The sequence below is a fragment of the Panthera pardus genome, unplaced genomic scaffold, assembly GCF_024362965.1.
Source record: "Panthera pardus isolate Hobbes unplaced genomic scaffold, ASM2436296v1 HiC_scaffold_12, whole genome shotgun sequence".
NCBI classification, from domain to species: Eukaryota; Metazoa; Chordata; class Mammalia; order Carnivora; family Felidae; genus Panthera; species Panthera pardus.
This window is the reverse complement of record NW_026526677.1, coordinates 33,547,162-33,564,716: the sequence shown is the minus strand read 5'-3', so window position 1 is coordinate 33,564,716 and position 17,555 is coordinate 33,547,162. Positions and strand designations below refer to the sequence as shown.

The window sequence follows — 17,555 nt, the reverse complement described above, 5'->3', positions numbered from 1 at the left end:
TTAGAGGAGCGGCACCTATCTTATGATCAAAAAAGATGAAATATGGTAAAGCAGTAAGAAGTAAAAAGCCTGGGGTATGGATGGCAACATGGAAATGCTTCCTCAAACCCCATCTATGTGTGCTCATGCTTCTTGTTACCATGAGAAAACAGGCCCCTTCCTTGTGATGTTAGATGGACTCTAAGAGGTCCCCATAATCACCATCTACTGGTGAGCATGTCTTTGTGTGACTCGCTTCCTTTGAATATGAGTGACTTGCTTTTAGCCAATGAAATATGGCAAAGGTGATGGGATGTCACTCTCATGATTACATTAAGTTACATAAGGCTTCATCCTCTTAGCAGACTTGCTCTAGAGATTCTCCTTGCTGACTTAGTAAGGTAGGCAGCCATGTTACAAGAGCCCATAGGCCAAAGAGCTACAGGTGACCTCTAAGAACTGTGGGAAGTACCTGCAAACTGCAAGAGGTTTCTAGGAACTCTGAGAAGCCGGTAGGAGCTGACAGTGGCCTCTAGTCAGCAAAAGCCAGGACCCTACAGTCCTACAGCTGCAAGGTAATATATTCTGCCGACAACCTGAATGAGCTGGGAAGTGGATTCTTCCCCAGCCAAGCCACCAGATGAGAATGCAGCCCAGCTAACACCTTCACTACAGCCCTGTGGACCCTAAACAGAGGACCCAGCCAATCATGCCCAGATTCTTGATTCACAAGAACTGTGAGATAATAAATGCAGGCTGTTTTAAGCCACTAAATTTGTGGCAGTTTCTTATGCTGCAATAAAATCACTAATATGATCATTTACACTGCTCTGGTCAGCTTTCTGTTATGGGCAGATACAGCTGGTAGATACACAGATGAGCATTTATGGAGACCTTCTGAAAGTATTGAGAGATGGGAGTTGGTTCTTAGAGAAGGTTGAAGAGCAAGGGTTGTTGGGAGAGCAAGAGAAAGCCAAAGTCCTAAATTATTCTTCAAATAGAACTGATATTCTCATTCAAAAGGTTTTTTTTTAGCCACTGACTGTTTAGCTGCTTCTCAAAATATCATAGTGATTAAGGATTAGAAAAAAAGAAAATTTTCTAAATGACCCTTTGGGGTAACTCTTTGACTGAATTAAAGGCGGGAGAACAAACAATATATTCCTCTTCCACTAAAGGTTTTAGTTTTGCTGGAGGTAATTTTGTAATTGGAAACTAACAGTACCAACTGGCATCCCTTGAGCACTTACTATGTACGAAGTGCTATGTTGAGCCCTTTACCTGGACTCCCTCTTTGTGATCACAGCCATCCTACAAGCAGGAATGATTATTACTCCCACGTGACAGATGAGAACACTGAGATTCAGAGAGGTTAAGAGACAGGTTGGTAGGCAGTCTGGCTCCATACCTAGCATGCTTAAACACTGTGCTATTCATTGTTTGTAAAAGATGGAAAACAGAGAAAAATGGTAGTAAGAAGGTGAGGAACCCTTTTTTCCATTCTCTAGACACCTGGGAACAAGCATGAATGATTTTTTTAGCTCTTCCCTAACAACACAGAGGTTAGACTGCGTATACAAATATGTATCCTGCATCTTTGTTTTTTTCAGCAAACGCGCCATTCACAGTTTCTTGTGCTATTCAAAGCTCCCTCTGAGCATAGGATGCCTCATATTCCATCATCTGGATGTGCCATAATTTACTAAGTCCTTCCTTCTCCTAATACAATTTTAGATGCTTCCCACTTAAGACTATTAAAGGGATGCCTGAGTGGCTCAGTCAGTTAAACATCCGACTCTTGGTTTTGGCACAGGTCATGATCTCACAGTTTATGAGTTCGAGCCCTGCATCAGGCTCCACACTGACAGTGCAGAACCTGCTTGGAATTCTCTCTCCCTCTCTCTCTCTCTGCCCTTCCCTTGCTTGCTTTCTATCTCTATCTCTCAAAATAAATAAACATTTTTAAAAAGACTATTTTGAATAAAGCTGCAATTAATACCTTTGTGCATAATGTTTTTTCCACATTTTGAGTTTAAGGTAGAATCCTTCAAGAAGTGTGACTAAATCATAAAGGATGGGTATACTTCAGGCTACTGATACCCCATGTCTAGTTGGCTCTAGCTCAAAGATGCCACTGTGAGACTTTGGAAATGAGAGAAGAGAGATATATCTCCTGAGTGGGAATGGCCCCTCCTTTGAACATTCCTGGGGGTTAGTTTCTTCAAAAGTGACATGAGGGGCTATTCACCTTTAGTTTGGAGGCCAGATTTTTATTGTCATCTGGAGTACAGTGCTTCTTCCAGAAGCTATAAAATTCAAGCCTGATATTTGGTAAACTTCCCTGGTGTTTGTGTTTCATAAACTGTCTCATGGCCACAGCCTCAGCCCTTTTTATATGTTCCTAAATAAACACCAGGGCCTGCACACTGCCTCTGGTATGAGCAGATCCCCGCTATCTCCCAGACTTTTTGTTCTCATTGGTACCCACCAGATCTCTCATTTTTTCCAGATGTTCAAAAGAACAAAATGTCTCTAACCCCACAGGCACAAAAATATGCTTCATTATTGAGGTAAAGTAACTGAAAGTTAAAAAAAAAAAATTCAGCATGGTGGCCAACTTACCCAGGAAACCAGTTTTTCATCCTCTCTGCCACAGACATGTTTTCGATTGAGGTGATGGGCCAGATATTGGAATGGAAAGGAACCTTAGGCACCTAATAATCAATAGCTAACATTTGCTGAACACCGACCATGTTCCAGGCACTGGACTAAGCACGTTGCATAGTCTGTTTCCTTTAGCCTCAGCACAATGCTATCAGCTTGATAGACTTATTATCTCCATTTTCCAGATGGGAAAATGAAGGTACAGAAAAGTAATAACTTTCCAAGGTCATAGAGTTATTTAGCCATATCATTAAAGCCAGAAGAGATCTCAGAGACCAAGGTGGCCTCAAATTCAGCTCTGGGTCTGCAGGGACAACTGTGAGGGAAAGAGCTGCCCAAGAAGGGAGAGCCAGAGAGAAAAGCTCCTAACCACCCCACATTTCTTCCCCTTTCATGGCAGGCAGAATAATCCCCCCCAAAGATGTCCAGTGCTCTAATCCCCAGAGCCTGTTATATGTTTCCTTACGTGACCAAAGGGACTTTACAGGTGTGATTAAGTGAAGGACCTTGAGACAAGGAGATTACGCAGAATTATCCAAGTGGGTCCAATCTAATCACACAGGGCCCTACAAAATGAAGAATCGTTCCCAGCTGCATTCTGAGGGAGCTGTGATTATAGATAATAGTCAGAGAGGTGCAACATCACTAGCCTTGAAGATAGAAGAAGGGCCATGAGCCCTTCAGCTCTCAAAGCTGAAAGAGGCAGCAAAACGGATGTCCCCCTAGAGCCTCCAGAAAGGAATGCAGCCCAGTCAAAATCTTGATTTTCACCCAGGGAAACCTCTCCGACTTCTAACTCCCAGAACTGTACGATAATAGATCCATGTTGTTTGAAGCCACTAACGTTATGGTAATTTGCTGCAGTAGCAACAGAAACCTAGAATATCCCTGCTTCTGTCAGTCCCTCCACTATTACATGTTTGTGCTCAGACTTAGTGGGATATCTCAGTTGGGAAATAAAGCAAAGAGGAATTTTCCAGTTAAAAGAAAGAAAAAGTTGAAAGTGAATTCTTCTATCTCTTCTTTTTGTTTTGTTTCAGAGGGAAAATGTTGGTGCCCAGAGAGAGATGTGCTTTGCCCTTGATCACAGAGCTGCAGGGCAACTGGCCCAGTGTTCACTACAGCCCCCACTCTAGCACTCAGAGATCTCCTCCTCTGGCCCAGGGCTGCAACTGGGGGCCCTGCCACATGATCCAGCACTACATATGTGATGAACAACTTTTGTCACTCAGCCTTCGACAAGTATCTATCAGGACAGAGCAGGCACTGCAGCAGCAATGGCAATGAACAGGTGCACACAACCGGGTTCCCCTGCTGGGAAGCCCACAAGTGACACAGAGTGACTATCACTCTGTGATAAGCCAAGTGTGAAAAAGCACAGAGGAAGGCTGCCTTGCCTAGTCCTGGGTGCTAGGAAAGCATTCCAGAGGAAATGACACCTAAGTGTGTGTGTGGGGGGGGGGGGGGGGAAGGGGGGGCTGAAGGATGAGTGAAAGTTAGCCAGACACACAAGGGAAAGAAGGGAGTTCTGTATGGAAGGATAGCAGCACAAAGGTGAGGAGAGAAGAAAGGGCAGCTTCCACAAGTTGAGAATGTATGGAAATGGGATTCAAAGAGAAGGGGGTGGAGAGAGGTGGGACTGGAGAAGAAAGCCGGAGTGAGTACAAAGAGCCTTGTGAGCGAAGTTAAAAATTCACCTGAGTTTACCTTCTATGAACACTCATTACTTGTTGACAATGGGAGGCCATGGAAGGTCTCTCTGATACAGACTGATACCAAGCACAGGGCCAGGACAGAGCAGGGACACAATAAATACCTACTGACTCTGACTTTAGTATAGCGATTCATATAGTCAAGGTATGTGCCAAGTGCGTTGAGAGCAAGGAGGTGGGACTGTCTAGGTCTGCTTGAGGGGATGGAAGGGTCACAGAGCCAAGGAAGACCTGGGACTTGAAGGGTGAGTATCTTCTTTAAGCAGCCCCTGACAATCTTTGGAATCCATCACAGTTCTATTGACTTTCCTGCTGTGAAAATTCTGCAAATTCACATCTCTCTCTCTCTGGGTTTTTAATTTTGTACTAATGATGTGCCTTCAGAGTGTAACGCTTTACTAGCATTCTAAGGGCATATGGCAGAAACCATTCTCTGCTCCCAGTAAACTTCTTCCTTGCCAAAAGAACATCAGTTTTATTCAAGACAGCAAGGTGTCCAAACCTGAGGGGGTTGAGCCATAATGGGTCTAAGTCTGACATGCCTATTCCATTAACATTTGCCAGCCACTCGCTTTCCCAGACTTCCTGGCAGCTAATGTGACACAGTTCTGATTAATAATATTCTGGTCAATTGCACATAAGTGTAAGTCAGCTAGGAAAGCTTCTGAGATATTTTTGTTCCTTCACTGATAAAACAGCATAATCATTCCAGGAAAAGGACACTTTGCCACACAACACCCCTACCCCCAACACCCTTCTTCCTTTAAATACAGTTGTGATGTCTGGAGGTGTGGCAGCCCTATTGCAGCCATGAGGTAACCAGGAGAAGAATCAATGATCTACCTACCTCTAGAGGATGGAAAAGTCCCTGGCATCTTGATGGCACTATTGAGCTGCCATTCTCACTTTAGACTACTTACCTCTAGACTTCCTGTAATGTGAGATAAGCAAGCATATTTATTACTTAGGCCACTATCAGTCAGATTTTGTGTTACGTGTTGCCAAATATATCCTAAATTATATAGTTGTTTTCAGAAAGAGGACACCTTTCTTCTCACCAGAATTTTGAAGCTCTAAGACTGTTAACAAAGTGATAGTCAGTGATCAACTAGATACATGAAGATCTAAGATAACGTTTCTCCAACCCCAGAAGCAGAAAACCTTCTTCCTCCAATCCTCTCTTCCCAACAATGACTCTTCCTTGGCTGGGAGGAGATATTTGCTCTTCTGATTTCATGCCTCCAAATATCACCCACTGCTTCATTGCCATTTTCATTTGGCTAGGTCTTTGTTTAAGGTGGTCCCTCTGGAGGGTCTGGCTGCTTAGGAGAGTTGAACTTGTCAAAACTCAGAGTCAGATTCTCCTTGGCAATTGCAAAGGTAGGCTGTCACCAGCCATATCAACAGTCACAGCAGAAAGAGAGCTATTTATTCATCTAAGACCTTCATGACTCACAGTCTAAACATTCTGTGAACCCTCCTCTGGCAAGTCATACCCTGCCCCAGTCTCTGGAGAGAGTGCTTCCCACCCAGAGCCACTTCAACACAACAGACTCTTGGCTTTCGGCTGCTAATCTTTGGGCTGCACAAGTGGTCATATTATTAATGACTCTGAGTCCTATTGTTGTGCCTCTGCCTAACTATATCCTCTTCAGAATACAACCCACTCCTCATATGACAGGAGTTCAAGTCTCTCCAGCTTTTGGTGATGCCCCCATTTTTAAATACCCCCTTGTTTGTCAGTGTCAATCAGGAATCAAAGAATCTACCATTCCCCTGGTCAGTCTGCTCACTGCCAAATGTGAAAGAGATGGAAGAAAGGAGCTCTGGCCTTTCAGAATTTTAGGCATGAGTCTTTAATGAGAATTTTTCATCTTTGATTTAAACTTCTACTCAGTCCCAACTTATACAGTGAATATGACTATCCCCTTTGGAGTAAGGAAATCCTCAAGTGTTTATGACACAATTCATGGAATGTTTTACTGTTTACCAACTCCTCACATGTGTGGACACAACTGAGTTGCTACTTCCCTCAGGAAGTCTACCCTGATCTCATTAGGTGGTGTTCCATTTAGGAATCCCTGCAACACCTGCTACTTCCTTGATGAGAGATCTAATCATACTGGCGATCGCCTACTACTCATGTCAGTCACCCCCTGGAATTGCAAGGTCTGTGAAAACAGGGTCTATCTCATGTCACCACCATATAGAACATTTCCTAACATGTAATAGGTACCTCAGGTAATTAGGTAGTAAGGAGCAAATCAGGTAGAGAGAAGTGACCACCTTCTACAACTTGAAAGACACCAAAACTGGCTTTCAGGCCCCTAAACTTGGAAAGGAGGATGACGGACAGGACTGACCAAGGGGATATTTCTGATGTTCTATCCATCTGCGTTCATGAACATATCAACACCTTGAGGACATGGCCACGTCTTACACTTTTTTCTCCAAAAAAGGGGAGTCTAATCTTCCCTCCCACCTCTAAGTAGTTATCAGTGCATTGCTTGAGGTGTTCTATTTGCATAACAACTCACAAGACCTTGAATAAAATGTTATAAAGACACTGGTACAGACAGGCTTTCTCCAGAGTCCTGGAACAAATGCTGTAGAATATAAATAAATAGGCATCAACAAGGAAGACTTCTCAATGGGCAAGGACACTATTCAATGGAAGGAAAAATTTGAAGTTCCAAGGCTCTGTCCTGAAGTGCCATTAATTATCAGTGGATTGGCCATAGATTTGAGAGGGACCCTGTATGGTTCTACTCAAGGGTTCTTTAGCCTAAACTAAAAAATCTTGTCCCCATCTCCCTTGAAACCCCAGCACTGGTCAGGGAAGCTCTCCTCAGAAGCAGGTGGCCAAAGGTGGTGGAGGGAAAGAAGGCAAACCAGCCCTTTGCTATGAAACCATAAGAGGGGAGAAATAACCAGCAAAATTTTCTGGCTACCAGTCAGACCATAAGAGCCTTCCAGGATCCCACCAGGGAAGAAGAAAGCCTATGGAAGAGGAAGTTCAGGAGCCCAGAAAACATGTAACGAGAGAAAGCCAAGGAGTCAGAAATCACTGGTCCAGCCCTCCTGTTTTCTCTTTGACCAACTAGTTAGTTACTTCATATTCCTGGCATCTACATTCATCATCTATAAGATGGAAAAAATAGGTCCTAGGCTTGCTATAGATATTTAAGAGGATCGCATATTCACAGCTCCTGACCCACAGTAAGTGTTCAATACATACAAACATTATTATTGCCCCCTAGGTAGAGGTTAAGAACCAAAGTCAGTTTTACTTCCTGTTACAGTGTGATTCTCCTGCCCCACCTGAATGTTTACCCCCAGGCTGGTGTGGCCAGGGAATTCCAGATTTTATCTGGCTGTCTTCCAGTGCTGAATGCACTCCCTGAACCCCATCTCCACCCTCTGTCTTTAACACCTGGCACTCTCACACACCATGTACCTTCTTTTTCATAAATTCAGGTCATATATCTCTACCTCGGCTTATCTAGAAACTTCCTTCCTTGGATCTTAACCTTCTCCAGATCCAATCCAGCTTTTCATTTTTTTAAGTGTAATCCTTATCCCTCCTAACCTCATTGGACTTTGCATCTGGACTCTCTGGCGAATGACTCCAAATAGCCATCATGGGCTCTGGCTTGTGCTTATCTGCCAGCTCTCCCGGCTTCCTGCTTCCTGGCTTCTTAACAGCAAGACTTGTCCAGTCTTCACATTCCTAAACCAGACCCACAGCCACCTAATCAGCTGGTTTCCTGGTTGAACAACCAAAGCCCTGGGTTCAGGAAGCTGGCATAGAAATGGTGCCCAGATACACAGAATCTAGGTACACATAATGCAATGGTCTCACATTGATGTCCATTTGTAACTCATTGCTGGAATGGGGCTGTGTCTCTACCCTCAACAAGGCTAACAGCCTCATAAAAAATGGTTATCTGCCTCAGATCAAAGGGCAAGGAAATTGCTCTCTGATAGACAAATACGAATGTGGAAGTGAATCTGAAAACTACCAATTACCCTGACCTGAAAGAGTTTCAACATAAAATGTAGCTCATCTGAAGAACCCAGAAAACAAAAATCCCAAACCAGTTTCAGGATGTGATTGAACTAATAAATTTAATAAATTCCTTGAATTTATTAAAGTTGATTAAATTATTGGTTAGGTAAATTCATCTTCTTGGGACCATGATAAAGAGGGGAGGCAAGAAAGTCATTGCACACCCACCATGTGCCAGACATTTTCTCACGTAATCCATACAACACTCTGTAACCCTGACAGTGCTATTTCTCAGGTGAGCTATGAAACTCAGATCAGATTGGTATCATTTAGTCTGAAAGTCACATATCTAGAGGCTGAGTCTGGATTCAAATCCATATCTGTCTCCAAGTCCGGGGCCTCAGCACTCCCATTCCCTGCAACCTAGCCATAAACATGAAAGCTTCACCTTCCAGAGAGCACAGTTATCACACAGACCTCTTGTCTCCCTGTGGCAGCCACTTCCCCCTTCTTCCCACTGACGACTGCTGAAATCCTGGCCAGCCAGCAAAAAATGGGGCTTTTTTCTTCTCCAAGCCCTCCCCAACCCATGCACTCCCTACCTGGAAAGAAAGTGTAATAGAGCACAGTGACTAAAATGGATTCCAGAGCCAGGCAGCCTGAGTTCAAATCCTGGCTCCACTGCTTACCAGTCATGTGACTCTGAGCAAGGTGTTTAGCTTTTCTGTACTTCAGTGTCCTCATCTAAAATAGTAGCAATAACGGACACTTGGGTGGCTCCCAAGTCGGACTTCGGCTCAGGTCATGATCTCTCACCTCATGAGTTCAAGCCCCAGGTTGGGCTCTCTGCTGTCAGCACAGAGCCCATTTCAGACCCCCTCTCTCCTTCTTCCTCTATGCCCCTTCCCTGCTTGTGCTCTCTCAAAAATAAATAAGCATTTAAAATAAATAAATCAATGGGGTTCCTGGGTGGCTCAGTCGGTTGGGCGTCCGACTTCGGCTCGGGTCATGATCTCACGGTTTGTGGGTTCAAGACCCACGTCGGGCTCTGTGCTGACAGCTCGGAGCCTGGAGCGTGCTTTGGATTCTGTGTCTCCTTCCTGCTCATGCTCTGTCTTTCTCTCTCTCTCTCTCTCAAAAATAAACATTAGAAAAAAATGTTTTAAATAAATAAAAATAAAAACAAAACAGTGGCGATAGTAGTGATCTACCCCCCAGGCTGCTGTGAAGACCAGCAGAACTCAGACAGGCGCTGACACATAGGAAATGCTCAATAAGCTGTAGGGACTGTTACTAAAAGTCAATTTTACACACTTTGATGAGGTTTTATTCAATGTCATTGGAAAAATGAAGGAACTGAGGCAGGGAACAGTTATTATCATGCCCACTGTCACATAGCTCATGGGGGCAAGGCTGTGATAAAAAAGAAAGGTCCCCCATTTCCTCATCCAGGACTCCTCCTGCTCGCTGAACCAAGAGGCAGAAGAAGAGAGAGATTAAGCTGTTCACGCAAGGGCAACCTCTCCCCGCAGTTTGCGCTGTCATACCGAGCACAATGAAGTCACCACAAACATCCATGTATTTATAAACCTACAACGTTAACCTCTTCACTTAAAAGCCTCTTGGAAACTGGCTGGTCAAAAGCGTTTCGGATTCTGTCAGAGAAACAAGCTCACACTGACATCTTGTCTCCATATGCCTTTAAAACCTGTTCCGAGCCCCCTAATCCCTCACCGAGGGACATTCCCCCACACTCCATTCTTCTAAAGTTTCCACCGTTGGGTGTGGATATTCTCTGAAAGCTCTCTCTTTTGAAAAATTCCCGTGCTTTGAGTCACGGCAAAATCTAAGGGAAGTGAATGCTGCCAAAGGTTTCAACATTTACATAAGCTCTTAATCAGCCCTCGGGTTCATTACAGTGTGATGTGTCGATTGCACTGCTGTCCAGGCAAAGGAATGGGGTGTCAGGGTCTGCTGTTTTGACTTAGAGAATGCAGAGGCGCTTTGGAAAATCGTGCTCTGCGTGAGTGGTGGTTGAGCTTTAGGAAACAGGTTCCAGCTTCTCCCTTTTTGTTTTTAATTTTCTTAACTCTTTAACTTTTGGTATTGTTTTATTTATTTTCCGCTTCTCCCCTTTTTAAGAGTTTAATCTTGTGCTGCATTCTTGTTTCTTCATTTAGTACATATTTATTGGTTTCTTATTAGGAAAGCCATACTAAGGGCCAGAGACACAATAATGAGTAAAACAGATATGATCTCTGGCTTCATGGATCTTATACTCTAGATGAGGCAACAGGTACTAATCAAAATGAAGAGTGGTGTCAGGGTGCATAGCAGGGGAACGTGTGCCTGACCACTTCTGGGTCAGGGAAGGCTTCCCTAGTAAATGATGTTTCTTTCACCTGTGACCTGAAGGTCTGGCAGTGGAATCTCCAGGCAGAGTACACAGAAATAGGATAGAGGAAGTGAAGAGAGAGCAGGAAAGATGAAGACAGGAGATGAAGCCCGTGAATTAAACACATCTTTATTCTAGAATAATGGGAAGCCACTGAGAGGTTGTAGCCACCATATCCAAGGGCTCACCATCCTGGTTATTATAAGATAGTCTTCCTTGTATTATTTCTCTTTTATTTTATACCAGCTGTGTTAATAGCTATTATTTTTCTAACCTTGTATTTTCTATGTTATTTATGTTGACATATATTATCTCAGTTAATCCTATAAATTGACCCTATAAGAAATGGACTATCATTATACCCTTTTTACAGATAAGAAAAGTGAGGCTTGAAAAGAGCAAATAATTTGCCCAAGGTCACACAGATGAGATGTGACGAGACGAGATGAGATGAGATTAGAATCTGGGTCTCTCTAATTCCAAATCCAAGTTTTTAACAGCAGGAAATATTGCAAGTTCCCCGCAGGCAGGAGCTGAGCCTTTCTGATTTTGCTTGGTTTACTGGTGCCTGGCCCATGATCGGAGCCCATTATAGGTGTGTGGAACTGCTCACTTCTCCCACCTCCCTGCCCGTCCCCCACCTGATCATAGCTGACACCTCTATAACTCGGCATGCCAGGTACACTCGATGTGAACTAGCTCGCTTTCATTGTTATCACAACCTTTGAAGCAGATACTATTCTTTGCATCCTCTCCATTTCGTAGACAAGAAAAGTGAGTTACAGAAAGGTGAATAGCTTGGCAGATGACCCATAGTCATAAGTGGCCCAGCAAGGATTCCAACCCAGGGAGGCTGGGGTATGCCAGCTGTGACCACTAGATGCTACTATTTCTCCTGCTCTCCCACCACGTGGGCCTTCTTGACGCTTCTTGGGAAACATGCATTCTTCCACCTCCAGCCTTCACAGATGCCAATATCTTCCTATACTCTTTCCTACCACACAGCCTAACTTCATCTTCCCTTGGTCTGTCCTGTCCATCCTCCAGGACTCTTGGTCAGGGTCTGCTGGCCTTGCTGCTCTTGTCCCTGATGGTCCTCACTTGTCCCTCCCAGCACTCACCACATAAACCAAGTATGTAAACTGCTGGTTCACCTGTCTGTCTCCCACACTGGGCGGGGCCTGCATTGCCAAGTCCTTGCTGCAGCCACAATGCTTGGAACTTGGCAGGAGCTCTATCCTTACTATGAAATGAGCAGATAAACACATAAGTCAGTGAGTGAATGCTGAATAATTCTTTTCTGGACCCCGTTGTGCTTGGCAACTACCACGTCTCATTCCATGCTGTTGAGTGAATAACTGAGTGTATAGTTTCATTCCAGAATTTATTTTTTCCTTTGGCTTCTCCCCCACCCCCCCCACTTTTCTCCCTGTTTAAAAACCCCAAAAAGACATGACAGAAGAACAAAGATCAAGGATGAGGCAGTTGGTTTACCAGAATAGTAAAGAAAAGAGAGAACCTGGAATTTTTCCTCCAGCTTCAATGTAGAAAAAATGTCTATATCCCAAGGTCTGTCCTAGACTCTGGAGCACTGCTCTTGTCGTCCTCTTGTCCCTCCCCAAACAGTAGGCCTAAGGGCTCTGCCTAGAAGCTGGAGGCCCTGCAAAGAGCGAGGAAGCTGACTGAGCTGTGATTGTTCCTGAGCTGTGGGGACAGTGGCTGTTCTGGGCACTTCAGGAAGTACTTGCTCTAAGAGGCCCTTCCAGCTATTGTCTTTGGGGCCAGGCCTGTTGGGCTGGCCCCGGGACAGGGTGCCCCCTCCAGGCCAAAGGTCTGCCTAGGGCTCAGGGGGCAGGAAGGTAAAACAGGGTCAGTACTCAACCAGGAAGGGGCCTTGGGCTCAAGCTTCTCTTTTCTTTAGGCCATTAGCACCAGGAGCCAGGTGCCTCTGCACTTATTTGTCTCCTCTGGCCATGCACGTATTGATTAAAGATAAGCCAGTCTCTCCGGGTGATAGGTGGCCGGACCAGCGAGAACTAGCTGGTGCCATGGAAGGCACATGGACTTTGGAGTAGAGGCCCGAGGCTTGAACGCTGGCTCTGCCCCTCCCTCTGCCCTGGGACACTTCTGAATCTCCTCTTCCTCTTCCTCTGCCAGAGAAGAGATATAATCACCAGCTTGAGAGGTCATGAGGATGAGCCGAATAAGATTGATGAACCTGTCAGGTACACAATAGCAGTGGGAAAAGCCTGGTTTCCTTCCTTCTCTTGAGCAGCTGGACGAGGGAGGGCGGCGTGGGGATGTGGTCGGGCGGCAGATGTCATGTCTCACTGCATTTCTGCCTGTCACAGGCTGCTGGCCTGGGCGCTGAGCCCGCTCCCGCCTAAATTCTCCCGACAGCTGCCCTGCTTCTCCACTTGGAACTGCCGGGGCTCCCGTTGGAACCAAGAAAAGCCTCTGCTCTGCTCCAGTCACACACAAAAAAATAGCAAGAATGATGCAATATGTGTCTCTCATGGCCACCAGCCACGGAGAAGGTCCAGGTGTCCAGATCCCTATCCCAAATTCACACCAGCATTGCAAATCAATGCCCTCCTGTTCCCATGAATCCTGGGTAACTCCCACCACTCTGCCCGGCAGCAGCTCTGTCACCCCCTTATCTCGTGACAAAGGCCACCAACCCAGCCACTGAGGCACAAAATTGGCCGGGTGCAGAGAAAGAGTTTCTAAGTACCTAATCCCTGTAACCTGACCTTTAATTCTAATAACAGTGACGTTTATTAAAGATTATGTGCCTGGCACTGTTCTGAGCTCTTCATATTAACTCATTTCATCTTTACCAACGTATTTTGAGGTAGGCACAGTTTATATCACCATTTTACAGGAGAAACGGAGTCTCAGGGGGAGTGATGTCAGCATTATGGCAGCATGAGACATTCCTCCATTCTCTCCCCTTTTAACAATGAATTAAACATCCATCCATGAAGATGTCTCAGAGTGAGTTGTAGGAACCAGTACCATATGTCAAGGGACCCAGGAGGCCTCTCACCCAGCTGTGCATCCAAAAATAGGCAGACAGATCTCTTGGTAAGGGCTGTGGGTTCTGAGTCTCAGAGACTTCAGTGGCTGGCCCACGACCAAAGACTTGACACGTTGCAGGTGAGATGTGAACCCATTTCTGCAGCTGCCAAGTCTAGTGTTTTCTGTGTTCCCACCAGGGCACTGATTCCCAAACCAAACAAAACTGGACTCTCTCAGAGCAACACTGCAGAACAGAATTTGCCCCAGCAACTCTAACTTATAAAGCCCCAAACTGAGTTTGAGGAGCAACGCAGGAGCTTAGGTATTCTTCGAAGAGAGAAAAGGCAGGAAGCATGATGCCGTCAGCCCTCTTTCTGCCCTGAGCCAGGAGTGTGATCCTGGACCCACCACTGTCCCTCTCTGGTCTTCAGGACCCTCGCCTACAAAAGGAGCAGATAAAATTAATTTGGCTCCAGACAAGGTCCCTCCCAATGCTGGCATTCCAGTATCCCATGAAACAGCTCCCATTTATTAAGCGTTTCCTTGGTGCCAGTTACTGGACTGAGTATTTTATGTAATCACAAAACCATCACAGCTATTTTCCAGGCTCTGTTGTGAGTACTCTCCCCTGTCCTATCTCATTTAATCCTCAGAACAACCCTAAGAGACAGGTATTACTCCCTGACCCCCCTTCCAGGAAGCTGAAACTCAGAACAGTGATACAAATTCATCCAAACTCACCCAGTCTGGAAGTGACGTCGGTGGGATCTGAACTCAGCCTATCTGCCTCCAAAACCCATGTTTTTCATCACCAGACTAGTTAACAGTGCCTCCTCCACCTCAGGCAGGGACAGGTGCCAGGAACAGGCACTATTGTTTTTTTGCTTATCCCGCTGCCTGTCCATCTGCAGTTGCTATTTTCCCATTGCAATCATCAATCACGGCATGACTTAAATGGGTCAGGGAGAGGGTCCCACAGCTGCCCGTGTGTGGCTGCAGCAGTCCGCTGCCCACAGTCCTTCCTGTTGGCTCCATGGGGACATCTGCGGAAAGCCCTTTTTTTGAAAATAAACGGATCCAGTCGGGGGAGGGGTCCCTCTTATATATTTGGTCACAGCCTCAAGGCTAAACTGGTGGCCTGGCAGCTCTGAGGATTTTCTCTGAGTGCCAAGTGTGGGTGAACAGGTTGGGAAACTTGAGAACAGCACAGACGTCGGGGAAAATTCCACCTGCGGTTGCCTATGGCGGAAGGGCTGTGTGGCCCAGCGTCTCTTCTCCCCAGGATAACTTGCAAGCTGCCGCCTTCCTTCTCCCCGCAAACTAAGGGAGCAAAGAAACTCTAGGCAGCGGCCCAGGCCTGAGAGAGAGCTGGCTTCTGCAGGAAGAAGGAAGGGAGGGTGCAGAGGCCCAGTGCCGTTCCTCTAGGGGCAGTAGGTCATTCAGAAGTCACTGACCTGCAGGCAGGGGCAGATCTCTCTCGCTTGGGCACAAATCCCACTAATCCCCTGGGCTGTACTACCCCAGCTGCCTGTAGACAGGAGCCAAGATGGGGTTCCTCCCAGTCAGAGGAAAGGTATCTGGCATGACTTCATCAGGAGAGCCGCTGAGGTGCCGATCCCAGAGGAACCATCCAGAAGCCAGCAGAATTTGAACTGAAGAAACTTCCAGTAAGAATGCCTTCCTGTGAGGTCACACACTACCAAGTTCACCACGTCGCACTAACTGTACTTCACTCCTTGAAAACATTTTCTAGCATTCATTTCGAGCTTTTTTTTCCTTACTCTGTCACAATTAAAATTTATTTATTTATTTATTTAAAAAAATTTTTTAACATGTTTTCATTTTTGAGACACAGAGAGAGACAGAGCATGAATGGGGGAGGGGCAGAAAGGGAGACACAGAATCCAAAGCAGGCTCCAGGCTCTGAACTGTCAGCACAGAGCCCAATGAAGGGCTTGAATTCATGGACCGTGAGATCATGACCTGAGCCAAAGTCAGATGCTCAACTGAATGAGCCACCCAGGTGACCCTCACAATTAAAATTTAAAACAAACAAACAAGCAGTCGTTTCTGGAAGAAAACCACTTGAGCAAACAGTGTGGACATGGCAAGAATTCTATTTCTTGCCCCCGGGGAGGACAAGTCCGGACCCCAGACTGTGCATTTTGACTGCTCTGGTCACCAAGGGCTTGCTCTACTGCAACCAAAAGTACCTGGATAGCATTTGGTGCATGTTCATTGGTCTCCAGTCCTGCCCATCTAATTTCATTCCTGGGCCCCAGAGAGAGACAGCAGGCTTTGGAGTCACAAGGGACTGATTCCAAATTCCACCTCCACTATTTTATTTCTCCATGATCCTAAACAAGTCACCTACAGTTCGTGAGACTTGGTTTTCCCATCTGCAAAGTGGGGCTAGTGCTATCTATCTTGAAAAATCATTATAAGGCTGAAAAGAGATTAATGTCTGCAGAAAGCAGCTGGCACATTGTAGGCACTGTATAAAGTTCATTCTTTCCCCCTTATTTCTCACACCAGGCAAAGGAAATACTATTAATAAAAGACTTGAAAAGAAAAAAGGAAGGAACAAAATAAAGGAAAGAAGAAGAAAAGCCTTGCAGCCCAAGCCACAGTCCAGTCAAGATTCACTGTGATTCCACCTTCATTTCCTAAGCTCACTGCCTCTGCCTTACACCCCCACATGCTGATCCCTGTGCCAAGAAAATGTCTGAAAGTCTTCTCCTCCCCTTTGTCTGTCAGGACGTCTCTTAGTTGATGCAGGGAGAAGGCTGGGGGGTCTACACTGTCAAGTCCCTCCAAATGCTTCCAGCTCCATCAGATGTCTCCCTGACTGGGGCTCTGAAGGGATGTCCCCTCTCCCAGATGCCAGAACAATATCTATCAGGATCCCTCTTGGGAGGACCATTTCACATTCCTTCAGAGAGAATCCCACCTATTTCTGCCCAACCCCACACCCCATCTCAAGAAAAGCTTTATCACCACAAAGAATGATGTTCTTTTAGCAAAAACTGATTAAGACTTCAGGATCTGAAGCAGCCTCAGTTTGAATCTTGGCTCTGTCCCTTACCTGCGTGACTTCAGCCAGGTTACCTAACCACACAAGCAGAATCACGTTATCTATAGGATGAGAACACTATGGTGCGTGCCTCACAGGGCTACGACAAAGACTCATTAAGATCATTTATTTAAAATATTTAGCACACAATAAATAAATAAATAAATAAATAAATAAATAAATAAATACCTAGCTTGACACACAGTAAATGCACAGTATACAATTGTATTTTTATGACCTGGCCATTAAAAATTTATAGGCCATCTGCATGCCTAAAATTCCAATTTTTGCAACTTTAATCAAAAAAAAAAAAAAACAAAGGGGGAAGGACAGATAAAAACACTTAGAAAGGAAAATTTTCTAAGAATTTTTTAAAGAGAAAAGAAGCATGTGGAATGGTCAGGCTTTAGGCACTATACATACATTCTCACTCAACTCTCATACCTTTTGGAGTAAACTGGAGGGCTAAGCAGAGAAATAGTTGGGAACAGACTATCTGAGTCTGAACTCTGACTTGGCCACTCGTCTGCGCGATCTGAGGTGAGTTGCTTGCCCTTTCTGGGCCAATTTCTTTATCTAGTAAAATGAGAATCATGATACCTGTAAGGTAGTCGTGAGGATTAAGTGAGTTGATATATGCAAAACAGTAAGAAGGGTGTTATGCACACAGTAGACACTCAGTACGTACAGCTGCTGTAACCT

General features: G+C 45.2%; 2 long non-coding RNA genes across 2 annotated transcripts; one reads left to right on the top strand and one right to left on the bottom strand.

Annotated features, from left to right (window-relative positions):
* Positions 1–12,126: 12,126 nt before the first annotated feature.
* LOC109271277 (uncharacterized) lies at positions 12,127–14,796 on the bottom strand. The gene is made up of 2 exons (XR_002081909.2): positions 14,522–14,796; positions 12,127–14,220 (listed from the first exon to the last, which is right to left on the bottom strand). It is a non-coding gene; the product is annotated as an uncharacterized LOC109271277 (long non-coding RNA).
* On the top strand, positions 12,642–13,565 carry LOC109271276 (uncharacterized). Its single transcript, XR_002081908.2, has 2 exons — positions 12,642–12,984; positions 13,111–13,565. It is a non-coding gene; the product is annotated as an uncharacterized LOC109271276 (long non-coding RNA).
* Positions 14,797–17,555: the final 2,759 nt, after the last annotated feature.